Raw genomic sequence first — 14,331 nt, forward strand, 5'->3', positions numbered from 1 at the left:
CAATATTCAAAGACTATACATGGGTAGACCTCGGACTCAATTGCATCTGTAGCAGAGGATGACCTGTTTGGGTCCCAATAAAAAGAGAGGCCCTTGGTCCTCCCTAGTTTTGATCCCAGTTAACGGGAATGTGAAGGCGCAGTAAGTGAGCCTATAGAAGAAGGAGAGTGGGACCGATTAGGGATCTTATGGGCAAGAAATAGGGAAAAGAAATAATATTTTAAATGTAAATATATAAATATCCAATTAAAAGAGCAATATAATTTGTTAAAAAATGATAAAAAATGAAAGAAATAAAAGAAGAGAATCTGCCAGCTAATTAGAACTATTCATTCAGAAATCTAAAGTGTCGTTGACAGGGAATGGTAGAGTAATACTAGTGGAAAGACTGAGATGATGAAATCTCAGGTAGAAGCACTTGTCTCTTCCAGATATCAGTGACAGACACAAACTGCACTATAGGAATCCAAAGCATGAAAGAGTTTACTCTGAGCTCAGGACACAATTCTTGTCTTTCCCTTCTTCCTAAGGAACTTTTCCTCCTGGCCCAAAAGGACAAAGGCCATGAGCTCTCAGAAAAACAACTTTGCCCTTTCCAACACTTGGCTTTTGGGATATGGAAATTAATGATATAAACTATCTGACTTTCAAGAAAAATAACAACAATGGAAGTCCAGATGCTTCTGAGAGGCTCCCTGCTCCATATTCCCATATGTGGAAGGGTCAGATAAAGGCTTTCTCTTCAGTTATCCCACTCAATGCCTACCCATGTCTCACTGAGCTATCCCATAAACCACATCTTCCTTCCTTTCTTTATACAAGACAGAAGGCCAGCTTCTTTGCCCATCTCTTATCTCTTCATTCTCTTTGTTCTCCTTCTCAAATGGCTGTTTACTCTGAATTTGAGGCCAATTAGTAAACCGTAGAGGTATTGAAGGAATATCTGAGAGGCAGTTGCAGTCACAATAGCACTTGTGACATCACAGAAGAAGCTGGGGCTCTCCAGGTTACAAGAGATTTTTCAGGGAGGGCCTAATGATGATGTTACTGAGAACTGCCATGGCCTACCTGCTGAACAGATTTCCTTACATTGACCAGATTTGGAGATGCCCTTTCCTGGAGTGTTTCCTGTGACATAGTGGAAACCTTTACATTCTACATCTCTCTAAGCTAGGGACTTCTCTCTGCTTCATTAGTGGTTACATGCTCTGAATGGAGAAGTTCGTCAGGGGCTTGGCAAGGTTAGAAAAGTAATAGGAACAAGGAGTGAAGGAGATTCTTCTGGTGAATAATTTTATTCCCCGGTCCAATCCTGTGACATTCAGTTCTATTCCCTAGGTTTCCTCAGTTTTCCATGTGCCAGTATTTTCCCTATAGACCTTTAATTGAGTGAACATTGTTTTGCATTATCTGATGGTACATTCATTGACAGGGGACATTATATATATTCCTGCATGTGTACTCAAAATTTCATTTTTCCAATTCCCTTTTTTTTTTTTGCAATGAATTCGGCAACAAACTTGGCCTGGCTATTGAGTCAATATAGCAGTGGAAATATTCGTACATAATTCTAATGATCAACACACAAATCCTTATTTTATCCAAAAATTACCAGACATCAATAAAACAAAGGACCATATTGACTATAAATTCCGACCTCTAGTCACATTTGATATCTTTACCACACTATCTACCTTCCTGTGTTCCCATGGCCAGACTTGAAGGTTTTAGATATTTTACCATGATTCTTTCTTAAAGCCAAATATAAGAAACAGGAGGATTGGCAGGGTTAAGAAAGCTTGAGGAACAGTGAAACCTGAACTTCAAGTACAGGAGAGAGTCTATTTAACATTGTCATTGTAAACTCTACATTCTTGACCTAGTTGCACAGAATCCATGTTAACATTCCATCCACCAAAAAGCTGTAGGCACCAAAAGTGTGTGTGTGTATATATATATATATATATATATATATATATATATATATATATATATATATATATATATATATATATCTGTCACCAATTATAATTGATGAAGCTAAGAAGTGCATTCTGCCAGAAAACTGATATAGCTATGTTGTGAGAGACACAGCTAGAGCATGTCAAATGCAAAAGTGTATGCTATTGGTAAATCGGTGAACTGAAAATGGACCTCTTGTTGGTAGATTTTGAGAAAGGCTAACAAGAGCTGAGGGGACTTTCAACACCATAAGAACAACATTGCTAATGAATCAAAGTTTTCTGGTATGAGACTAATATTGAAAGACTAAACGTGAACAGACCTATGTCTCCAACTGCATATGTAGCAGAAAACGGCCTTGTTGGGCACCAATGGAAGAAGAACCACTTGATACTCCCTTGGTTTGATTCACAGTTAAAGAGAATTAGAAGGGACAGTAAGGGAGTTATAGAAGAAGTGGAGAGGGACCAGTTAGTGATCTTATGGGAGGAAACTCTTAAAGGAAATAATATTATAAAGGTGAATATTGAAATATACATTAAAAAAACAAATAAAATTTGTAAAAAAATAAAAAAATATATAAGAAATAAATGAAAAGAAAACTGCCAGCTAAACACAGCTGTTGACTGAGAAATCTAATGTGTCAGTGTCAGGGAATGGTAGTCAGAGAAATAATATTGGAAATAGTGAGATGGTGAAGTCTCAATTAGAAGCACCTCTTACTCCCAGATATTGGCAACAAAGGGGGTAGAGCTATAGAGTGAACAGAACAGTGAAAATATTGTGTGCCTACTTCAAATAATGAACTCTAAATGCATATTTAATTCAAAAATTATGAGACATCTGTAAAGCAAAGGACAACATGGACTTTAGAAAGCAGATCTGTAGTCCCAATAGATATAAGTTCTATAAATCTACCTTTGGTTTTCCCAGGGCCAGACTTGAGGTTTTTGGATATTTTATCATGGTTCTTTCTTCAGACAAAACATAAGATTCATTTGGATGGGCAGGGAGAGGAATGACTTGAGGTACAGTTAAACCTCAACTTCAATATGTTCATAAGAACAGGATGGAGTTTATTTGGCATTGTCATTTGTGGATTCTACATTCTTGAACTACTTGCTCAGAATCCATGCTAAAATTCTACTTAACCTCATTGCTGTAGGAGACACTATATATATATATATATATATATATATATATATATATATATATATATATATCACCAAAACTAGATATGATTGATGAATGAAGTACATGCTTCCAGGTACCAGATATAGATCTTTCCTGGGAGACACAGCTAAACTTATCAAATACAGAAGTTAATGCTAGTGGCAAACTAGTTTACTGACAACTGATCTGTTGAGATTTTGAGAAAGGATTACAAATGCTGTGTAAGTGAGGGTTCTGAAGGTACCTGGAAGAGAATGTGGGACAAAGGACGCAAGAAGGATGCCAAGACAAGAGCCTGAAAAAAGCATCTATTTTATTTTTCTCCAAGGCTGAATTTATAACATCACAGGGGTTACAGAGGGAGGGGGAAGTAGGAAACATTTACGCAGGGCAAGAACACAGGATTCATTTGGTTATGGAACTGATGTTGAAAGGACGTCAGAAAGTTCACAGGTTTGTCGTATTATTAATCAGCAGGACAACATTATCATATTATTATTTTTCTTGACCACCAGATTTGTATTAGTCTTCTTCAGCTGGCTGGGGATTTTTCATGAACCTAGTTAATTGTTAACTAGGTTAACATGAACCTATTGTTAATTCTAACAATAATAATAACATCTACACAATGGAGGGCTTCAAGGGCATTGCAATGGGTTTCTAGAGGGTCCTCTAGATTCCTTTCTCCTCCTAGAGCACCCTCTAGGGCCTATGGCCTGTGAAAACTAGCAAGTCGTCCTGTCACAGCCGTAAGCCCCTAACAGGACCAATAGCGACTACCAAGTGGACTCTCAATCCTCTCCAGTGGTGACTCAAACACTTCAGCCATCAGAGGCAGACAACACAAGTCAACATGAAACAAAAACAAGACATGACACAGAGACAAAACAGAAGGTAACACAGAACACAAAACACAGATTTGCTTGAGCTTACCTCTGATCTCTTCGCCAATTGTGGTCTGGAGGGAACAGAGTTCCCTGTGATGGACCAAAATGTTGTAAGACCCCATAGTGGACCACTTCTGGAGCACAATCACGGAGCACAGATTGACAAAGTGACCACTGAAGTAGCATGAGGGTATAAGGTTTTAAATCCACATATGTGAGGTTGCTCATCCATACAAGGAGAGCCAACCTTGTACCCATAAACCACACAACTTTTATTCATTACAGGGGGTAGACTTCAGTAAAAGGGTTAGCCCATCCATTAAACAATCACTAACTCTGTACTATCTTTTGAATCAGTTGTTCCCTCATGGGGGAACAATGGACAAATATTTTTACAAAATCTAAGATTTTTTTTTTAAATTTTAACCCTATTTGTGTCCTGAGTGACTCCCTGAGACATGTCACAAAAGATGACTGTAGAATGCTTGTTCCATCACTCAGCAAAAGCTCTGGGATGGGACGGGGGTGGGAGCAAAAGCTCCAAGGGGGAACGAAGGCTTCCACAAACAAAAAGACAGACCAGCCTATTCACAGTGATAGACGTTCTCCTCAAGAACATCTTCAAAGAGCTGCACATTGGTAGCCATTTGTAAGTGAGAGGTCTGAGGGTGCCAGGAATAGAATTGGGGACAAGGGTCGCAAAGAAGGACGTTAAGATAGGAGTCTGATCAAGGCAAAAATTTTATTTTCCTCCAAGGATGAATTTATACCATAACAGGGGTAACAGAGGGAGGCGAGAAGTAAGAAACATTTACTCAGGCCAAAGATACAGTATTGGTGTGGTCAGGGAGTCAGCTGATGTTGACATAATATCAGAAATGTCACAGGTATGTCATATTATTAGTCAGCAGGACAACTTTGAAATATTATTATTTTTCTTGACCACCTGATGTGTATTAGTATTCTGCAGCTGGGTGGGGATTTTCCATGAAAATAGTCATACTTAATTCTAACCATAATAATAACATAAACATTGGAGGACGGCAAGGACATCGCTCCAAAGAAATTGAAGGAGCTTTCAACTCCATACTAAAAGCAATTCCAAAGAAACAGAGATTTCTGGTACTAATCCAATATTCTGTGCATGGACAGAACTATGGCTCCAATATCATATGTTACAGAGGATGGCCCTATTGTGCACCAATGGAAGGAGAAGAACTTTGTCCTTCCCAGGTTTGACTCCCAGTTCAAAGAATGTCAAGGTGCAGTAAGGGAGGTTATAGAAGAAGGGTAGTGGGACCAGTTAGGGGTCTTATTGACAGGAAACTGTGAAAGAAAATAACATTTGAAATGTTAATATAGAAATATCCAATTAAATAAGCAATAAAATTTGCTAAAAAATGAAAAAAATGGAAGAAACAAAATAAAAGAAACTGCTAGCTTATCTCACCTATTGACTCAGAAATGTAAAGGGTCACTGTAAGGAAATGGTAGAGTCATACTACTGAAAGACTGAGATGATGAAATCTCAACTAGAAGCACTTCTCTATCCCAGATATCAGTGTCAGACACAAACAGCACTATAGGGATCCAAAGCCTGAAGGAGTTTACTCTGAGCTGAAAATACAATACTTGTTCATCCCTTCTTCCTCAGGAACTTTATCTTCATGACAAAAAGAATAAAAGTCATGAGCTCTCAGGAAACAACTGTGCCCTTCCCAATATTGGCTTGTGGAATAAAGAAATGAATGATATAAACACTCTGACTTCCAGGAACTATAAGAACAGGGAAGTCCAGATGCTTCTGAGAGGCTCCCATCTCCTGATTCCCATATGTGGAAGACTCAGATCAAGGCTGTCTCTTCAGGGAACCCACTAAAAACCTACCCAGGACTAATTTAGCTCTCCAATGGACCACGTATTTCTTCCTTTTTTAACACCAAGACAGAAGGGCATCTTCCTTCTTTCCACCTCTGATCTCTTCATCCTCCTTTTCTCCCTCAAAAATGGCTGTTCACTCTGAATTAAAGGCCAATTAGTAAGCCCTAGAGGTACTGAAGGAATATCTAAGAAGCAAGTGCTGTCACAACAACACTTATGACCTCACAGAAGGAGCTAGAGCTCTCAAGGTTACAAGAGATTTTTCAGGGAGGGAGTAATGATGGTGTCACTGAGAACCTCCATATCCTACCTGCTGAACAGCTTTGCTTTCATTGACCAATTTTGAGAGTGCCTTTTCCAGGTGAGTCTTTTGTGACACAGTGGAAACCTTTACATACTATATCTCTCTAAATCTAGAGACTTCTCTTGTCTTCAATAGTGGTTACTTACTCTGAATGGAGAAAGTTGTTCAGGGGCTTGGCATGGGTAGAAATGATTTAGGAAAATAAAGTATAGGAGATTTTTCTAGATAATATTTTTATTCCGAGGTTCATTCCTGTGACATACAGTTCAATTTTCTAGGTTTTCTCTTTTTCCCGACAGGCAGTATTTTCCATATAGACCATTAATTTATTGAATATTATATTACACAAATGTGATCATGTTCTAGTTTTATTTTCTTGCATAGTGCTGAAAAAATGATACCCAATACTGTATTAGAACAAATATTACATAGTACACCTAAAGAAATCAAATTCCTCCCAAGGCCAACGTAACATCATAAGTAATCAATTTCAATTTACAGAGAAATGTTTAAATATTGTATTATTTATCTTTAACAGTACTCAAGAATCTTTAAAAAAACAGAAATCTAAATATCTGTATAAAAATGTCATATCTGCTTTAAATGATCAGAATGCACATCTGTGATTGGCAATCCTTATTAAAACCTATCAGGAACTGAGGCTAAACCTGGGACAGAAATCAGTCATCAACAGTTCAGCCTTTGTGACAGTCACACCATTGGCCTGTGCCGCCATTGTTCTTGATCCCTGACCTTAAAAGGTCCCAGCCTTTCCAAACCTCAAACTGTTACATAATTTTTTTATTACCTCAGAGTCAGTAGGGACAACGTCTTAGTCAGCTTCACAAGCAATTTACTTTTCCAAATGTGTTTTAAGGTTGGCGGTCGTCGCTGACCATTCTACATTTCCTCGGGAAATGATGGAAGCACTGATCTGCCCCAGAGGCAAATCCTAAAAGATCTTGACCACTGTTATTGCAAATACCAATGGCGCTGCCCTCTGAGTGGTGTGAAGCTCCATGAGGATTTTCATGCACTTCTTAGATTAAGAGAGATATTAGTGCAAAAACCGAGTGACACTCTGCATGAAGTCCTCGTTGGGTTCCTGACTCTCCAAGGTCCAACGGGACTGGGCAGAAGAGTGGGCCATACTGCAGGAGTTCTAAAGCTGTGCGCCATTCCTCCTTCACAGGCCTTGGCCATACTCCATTTCAGAACCAAATTTGAACCATGCTTTTAACCTGGATAGAATTTCAAATACTATACTGAGTAGGAAGTGTGGGCATCCTTACATTGTCCTTAACTTTAATGGAATTTCTTTATGTTTCTTTCCATTTAGGTTGATGTTGCGTGCTGGCTTGCTGTCCATTGCTTCTATTATGTTTCTGCATAGGACTGGTATCACTGATCTCTCTGATGCTTTTAACATGAAGAGGGGTTGGAATATTTTTGCAAGTTTTTTCACCACCTAATGAGATTATTATGTGATTTTTTTTTCTTTCAGTCTCATTATATAGTAGATTATATTGATGGATTTTAAGAAATTGAACCGTCCCTGCCTCCCACTAGATATTAATAATTACATAGCATAACCAACAGAAGGGATCTCATATTCTCACGCATACTCTTACAGCTCTCCAAAAAAACAAAAACAAAAACATGCAAACAAAAAAATCATGCACCCTACAGAACAGATCTAATACTCACAAAAACACTCAAACATCCCAATCGAAAAAACAAAAACCAAAAAACATGCAAGCAAAGAAAAAGCACTGCTCCTGTAACATCAAAATAGCATGAACTAAATATCACTTCTCATTAATACCTTTAAGCATTAATGGCCTCTACTCAGCAGTAAAAGGACACAGGCTAATACAGTGGATTTAAAAACAGGATCCATCCTTCTTTTGCACTCAAGAAACACAATCTAGCAGCCGAGATAGACACAACCTCAGACTAAGGGATCGGCAAAGTTTTCCAAGCAAATGGACACAAGAAACAAGATGGTGTAGCCATTCTAACATCCGGCAAATCAGACTTTCAACCAAAAGTAATCAAAACAGATGGGGAAGGACAATTCATATGCTTCAGAAGAAAAATCCACCAAAATGTCATCTCAGTTCTGGATGTCTATGTGTCAAAGACAAAAGCAGCAACATTGGTGAGAGAAATATTCCTGAAGCTTAAATATCACATCGAACCTCAAATATTAGTAGTGGGGAACATCAATGTCCCACTCTCACCAAGGACAGGCCATTGAGACAGAAACTAAAAAAATATAAATGATGTAACTAATACGGGGTTCAATTAGATTGACCTCAATGATATCTACAGAATAGTTTACTCGAACACAAAAGTACACTCTTTCTTTTCAGTACCTCATGGAACCTTATCATAAACTGACCATGTTCTCCCACTCTAAACAAGCCAGAACAGATACAGAAAGACTGTGCTAACCATTGGATCTTTCAGATCACCACGGATTAAAACTGGACTTCAACAATAAGAAAAAGTGTATGAACTCATTGAAATTAAGTAGCTCGCAACTGAAAAACAACCAGTTCCGAGAAGATATGAAAAACAAAAAGGGTTCCTAGAATTTAATGAAAATGAAGGCACAGCTTCTTCAAACTTAAGGGACATAAGGAAAGTAGTGCTAAGAGGAACTTGCATATTTAGCACTGGGCACTTTCATAAAGAAACCGGAGAGACCACACACTAGCAACTTCACAGCACACCCTAAATCTCTAAAATAAAAAGAAGCAAATACATATTAAAGGAGGAGACAGCAAGAAATGATCAGACTCGGGGTGAAAGTGATCCATCAGAAACAAAGAGAATACAAAGATCAAAAAAAAAAAAAAAAAAAAAAACCAAGAGTTGGTTCCTTGGAACATCAACCTGACAGACAAACACACAGACAGATAATCTAATAGGTTGAGAGAAATCATCCAAATAACAAAAGCAGAATTGAACCAGGGAGCCGTATCAATGGACACTGATGAAAGTCACAGAATCTTTAGGTCTCACTTCAAATACCTGCTGTCTCAAAAATTAGAAGCTCTGAACAAAGTGAATGATTGTGTAGACTGATTACACTGATCACAGGTAAATTCAGGTAGGATAAACTATGTAAATAGCTCTATAACAACTAAAGAGACACAAACAGTAATTAAGTTTCCCCACTGAAACAGCCCCAGGGCCAGATTGTTTGAGTACAGACTCCTACCAGATTTTCAAAGAATTCTCAACCTACTCCAAAAAACAGAAACAGGAGGAAAATAGCCAAACTGATTCCATGTCACCACTGTCACCCTGACACCTAAATCACAAACGACTCAACAAGGAAGAATTTCAGACGAATTTCCCTTACGAACATTGGTGGAAAAATTACTAGGTAAAATGTTCCAAAATAATATCCAAGGGCATATCAAAACCGCCATTCAGTGCCATCATGTAGGCTTCCTCTTGAGGTTGCGGGAGTGGATCAATCTAGGTAAACCCATCAAAGTGATCCACCATATAAGCAAACAAAACTGAAAAAAAAATATTCTACCCTCAGGATTTCCCATTAACATGCGAGCTCACTTGGAGTTAACTTTGTGGATGTTGCATAGCATGCAGTATATTTATGTGTGTGTGTGTATATACATATATATAATATTATATAATAAATTAATATATTAAATTATTATATACTAACATTATAATAATATAAGTAATATTAATATACTATATTAACATTTTAAATTGTTATATATCAAAGTTATGCTAATATATAATAAATATTACTCTAGTATATTAATATATTGAATTATATTATTATAATAAATAATAAATAAAGATATAGTACATTAATATATTAAATTATTAAATATTAATATCATGATTCAATATAATTAATATTTATATATTATGTTAGTATATTAAATTATTATATAGTAATAATACTATACCTCTCTTACCCTATTCTGACTCTCTACCTAACCCCATCCTCCACCCTCCATTATCAAATTTCCTCTCTGGCTCCCTGTCATAGGCTCTAGCATTTACTGAACAATTAAAATAGACAGAAGGTTCATATGCGATCTCCTTAATACATGATAGAGGTCTAGTTAGAGGCATCCTCCTTTGAGGAAGCTGATAAATATAAGGATACAAATACCGTTTGCCGGGGAAGATCAAAACTGAATAATGACATTGCATATCTATTCAGTGGATTCTGAAAGAACGAGGAATATTCTTCCTATAGACCTAGCTGTACTACTCCTGGCCTTATGTCTGAAAAGACATCTGCCATACCACAAAGACACGTGCTCCATCATGTTCCTAGCTTCATTCTTCATAATGAGTAGAAAATAGAAATAACCGAGATGCCCCTCAATGAAAGAATGGCTACAGAATATGTGGTTCATTTACACTATGGAATACTACACAGCTATGAAAAATAAGGACATTGTGAAGATGCGGTCAAGTAGATGGAATGGGAAAGTATTGTTCTGAATGAGGTAACTGAGACCCAAAGTAACATGTACATGATTAAATTTAAGTGATTAAAAGAGGGTATTAGCCATAAAGTACAGAATTCACACGCTGCGATCTACAGAACCAAAGAGGCTAAACATGAAGAAAGATCCAAGAAAAATGCTTTGATTTCACTCAGAAGGAGGAATAAAATAATGAGAGGAGGCAGATGGAAGGAAAGGATTGGGTGGCTGAGGGGATGGGAAGGGATATGGGGTTTGAGAATCATTTCTTGGGAGAGGCGTGCAAAAGGGACAGAGAGCCAAGAGAATAAACTGAAATCAGTGACTGTCCAGGGTTGGTGCTATCTCTATGATTTGCCTGCAATCTGGGATGGGTGAGGCTACCCTGGCATCGATGAGGGTGACTTTAGCTGAGACTCGTAGCAATGGGGATACAGATACTGAAATGGTCACTTTCCGTAGCCACGGAGGACCTATGGTGGAAGGTTAAGGACACAAACCACCCCCAAAATTTTGACCCAGAAATTGCCCCCTCTATAAGAAACACAGGGACAGAGATGGAAGAGGAAATGAGGGAATTGTCAAAGGATAAGTGGCCGGATGTGAGACTTATCCTATGGGCAGACGGCAAACCCTGACATTATTAATGGTCTTTTCTTGTGTTTGCAGACAGGAGGGTAGCATTATTTTCCTCTGGAAGGCACAATGGAGCAGCCGACTGAAACAGCTGCACAGATGCACGGCCAAACATTGGATGGAGCTCAGTGAGTTCCACTGGAGAGCTGAGGGAAGGGCTGGAGAAGCAGAGGAGCTTAACGGGTTTCACGATATTCCATGACAAAACCAAATTTACACAGTATCGTTCCACATATCCAGTCCTACAAAGGATAATCAATGGCAAAGTCCAACACATTGTGGCAAGTAAAACCATAGATAAAGAAAGAAATTAAACTTTTCTCAACAAAACAGAGAGGAGAAGCACACAAACATAAACTAACTTCAAATTATGAAAAAACAGAAAGCAACCATCACTATTCCTAAATATATCTAAACATCAAAGAACACAATTGCCCCCTAAAAAGACACAAATTAGCAAACTGGATATGGAATGAGGACCCAGCATTTTGCACTACAGGGAACACAGCTCAGAGAAAAAGAGAGACATTACCTCAGACTCAATATTTACACAATGTATGGAGAAGAGTAAATATCCCCTTTCTCCACAGGGGACTCTAGGTCATACTGTCCAAAAGGAGAGGCTCCAAAATTTTCACATATACATCAGAGAAGCTAGAATTTTCCAAAACTAAGCAGGATTCTCTGAGTAGTACTCTATCTCATTAAGAGACGGTGGGACAAGAAATATCTACTAAAGGAATTCTACCCACAGCCACATCTTAGGAAAGGCTGGTTGATGTGACACATATACGAAAGATTTTCTTGGATATATTCCATCTGTAGAGAACATTATGGATCCAACTGTATGTGAACCAGGAGTGGTGGAACATGAAATGCAAACACTAGTGGCTGTAGCATCCTTGATATCTGAGGAAATTGATTCCTTGTTTTCCATTTGTGCAAAAGAATGCATATGACCTCTGCAGGTTTCACGGGGGACTATTTGAACTTCCTTATCTCCTCAAGATCAGGCCATCTTCCCCAAATTCAGAAGATGCTACGCACTCTTACAAATATGAACAAATGGTTGCCAGTCCTTTTTTATACCCAAAATCGGGCCCAAAACATCTGCAAAGTACATCAAAGACTTTGGATTTTACCTTATATTCTGAAGGGGCCTTGGACCCTGTTTTGCCTACCAGTCAGGCTTTGGAACCTGTCACTTCTACACAGAACTCTATTTCCACTTCTCCAGCAGAAGAAATTTTTTTTGGAACTTCCTCAATTACACAAAAATATCTAGAAACATCCTTATCTGATCATGAGGCTCTCAGCCCCCTCACATATGTCCATGATGCTCTAGGAGAGGTCACATCTTCTGAGGTAGTTCTAATACCTACCCCCCATTCTGATATCACAGTCAGCATTTCTAAACATATACACAGTACATTAAGACCTTCCTCATCTGAGAAGGATGTCTTAGGATCTACTGCATCTGAAAAACATGCTTTACAACTATCTCCATCTACCCAAGTAGATTTATTTCACATGTCCACTCTGGGGAGAAATAGTCAACATTCTCCCTCTACCAAAATGGACCACAGGCATCCAGTTTCTAGAAACAAAGGGTTAAGATTTGAACCTTCTGATGGACTCTTGAGAAATTTCTCCTCTAAGGAAGACAGTTTCAACATTACCCCTTCTGCCAAAAGGGATCCTTTGCCATCTTCTGCTGCCAAAGAGACACCAAAAGCTAGAACATTCCTCACGTGAGTCCCACACGTTCTCCATCTGTCCAAAGGGTCTTGAAATTTTCCAAAAATGATGAAGGAATTGTGGAAATCTGCCAATCCTTACAAGGGCATGCTGGATATACCATATTGTCCCAGGATGCTCAAGTACCTCCGCCTTCTACCAAAAAGGCATGTTCACCAATCTGCCCTAGGGTTTCAGGGAATTTCTTCACCCCTCTCTAGGGTTCCAGAAAGTGTTCTCCATCCTCAAAGTAATTTGTCATTGTGAAAATTATACTCCAAAATACAATAACACTTTTTATATTTCCAAAGGTATGATGGAAAGTCCACATCGAAAAAAAAATCATTTAGACCTTGTGCCATTAGCCCAAGTATATCAGAAAAATTCCATGTCCTCTAAAGCATCAAAAAAATCAATCTGGTTCTATGACTCTTCCTGGGAAACATTTACCATCAGCAACAGAATCCCCAGGATCATCAAAATCTAAAAAGGGGTATCTAGAATATTTATCATCTGCCCAAAGGTCTTTAGGATGTTCAGCAACTTCTCCATGAGCTTGGTTAACCCATAGAACAAAAGAACTAAAGCCATCTTCCCAGGGTGTTTTCACAAGAACCACATAGTTTTTCTTTTCTTTTATGCCAAGACATAAGGCCAGCTTCCTTCTCCCCATCTCTATTCTCTTTACCCTCTTTCTTCTCCCTCCCAAATGGCTGTTTACTCTAAATTAGAGGCCAATTAGTAAACCCTAGAGGTACTGAAGGAATATCCGAGAGACAGTTGCTGTCAGGACAATGCTAGAAACATCACAGAACCAGTTAGGGCTCTCCAGGATACAAGAATATTTCAGGCAGGACCCAATGATGATGTCACTGAGAACTTCCATGGCCTACCTGCTAAACAGCTTTCCTTACATTGACCAATTTCGAGGGTGTCTTTTCCATGAGAGTCTCCTGTGACACAGTGGAAATCTTTACATACTACATCTCTCCAATGCTAAGTACTTCTATTGTTTCATTAGGGGTTACATTCTCTGAATGGAGAAAGTTAGTTAGGGGCTTGGCATGGGAAGAAAAGATCTAGGAACATGGAGTGGAGGAGATTCTTCTGGATAATAATTTTATTCCCAGGTCCATTTTTGTGACATACACTTCAATTTCCTAGGTTTTCTCTGTATCTCCAAAGCAAGTATTTTCCCTACAGACCTTCAATTGAATAAATATTGTATTAACTATTTTGTCTACATTCCTTGAGAGGGGACGTT

General features: G+C 38.4%; 1 long non-coding RNA gene across 1 annotated transcript; it reads left to right on the forward strand.

Annotated features, from left to right (window-relative positions):
• Positions 1-6,149: 6,149 nt before the first annotated feature.
• LOC134484640 (uncharacterized) lies at positions 6,150-13,216 on the forward strand. The gene is made up of 3 exons (XR_015647314.1): positions 6,150-6,264; positions 7,547-7,605; positions 11,364-13,216. It is a non-coding gene; the product is annotated as an uncharacterized LOC134484640 (long non-coding RNA).
• Positions 13,217-14,331: the final 1,115 nt, after the last annotated feature.

This window comes from Rattus norvegicus, chromosome Y (assembly GCF_021556685.1).
Source record: "Rattus norvegicus strain SHRSP/BbbUtx chromosome Y, alternate assembly SHRSP_T2T, whole genome shotgun sequence".
In the NCBI taxonomy this organism is placed as follows: domain Eukaryota; kingdom Metazoa; phylum Chordata; class Mammalia; order Rodentia; family Muridae; genus Rattus; species Rattus norvegicus.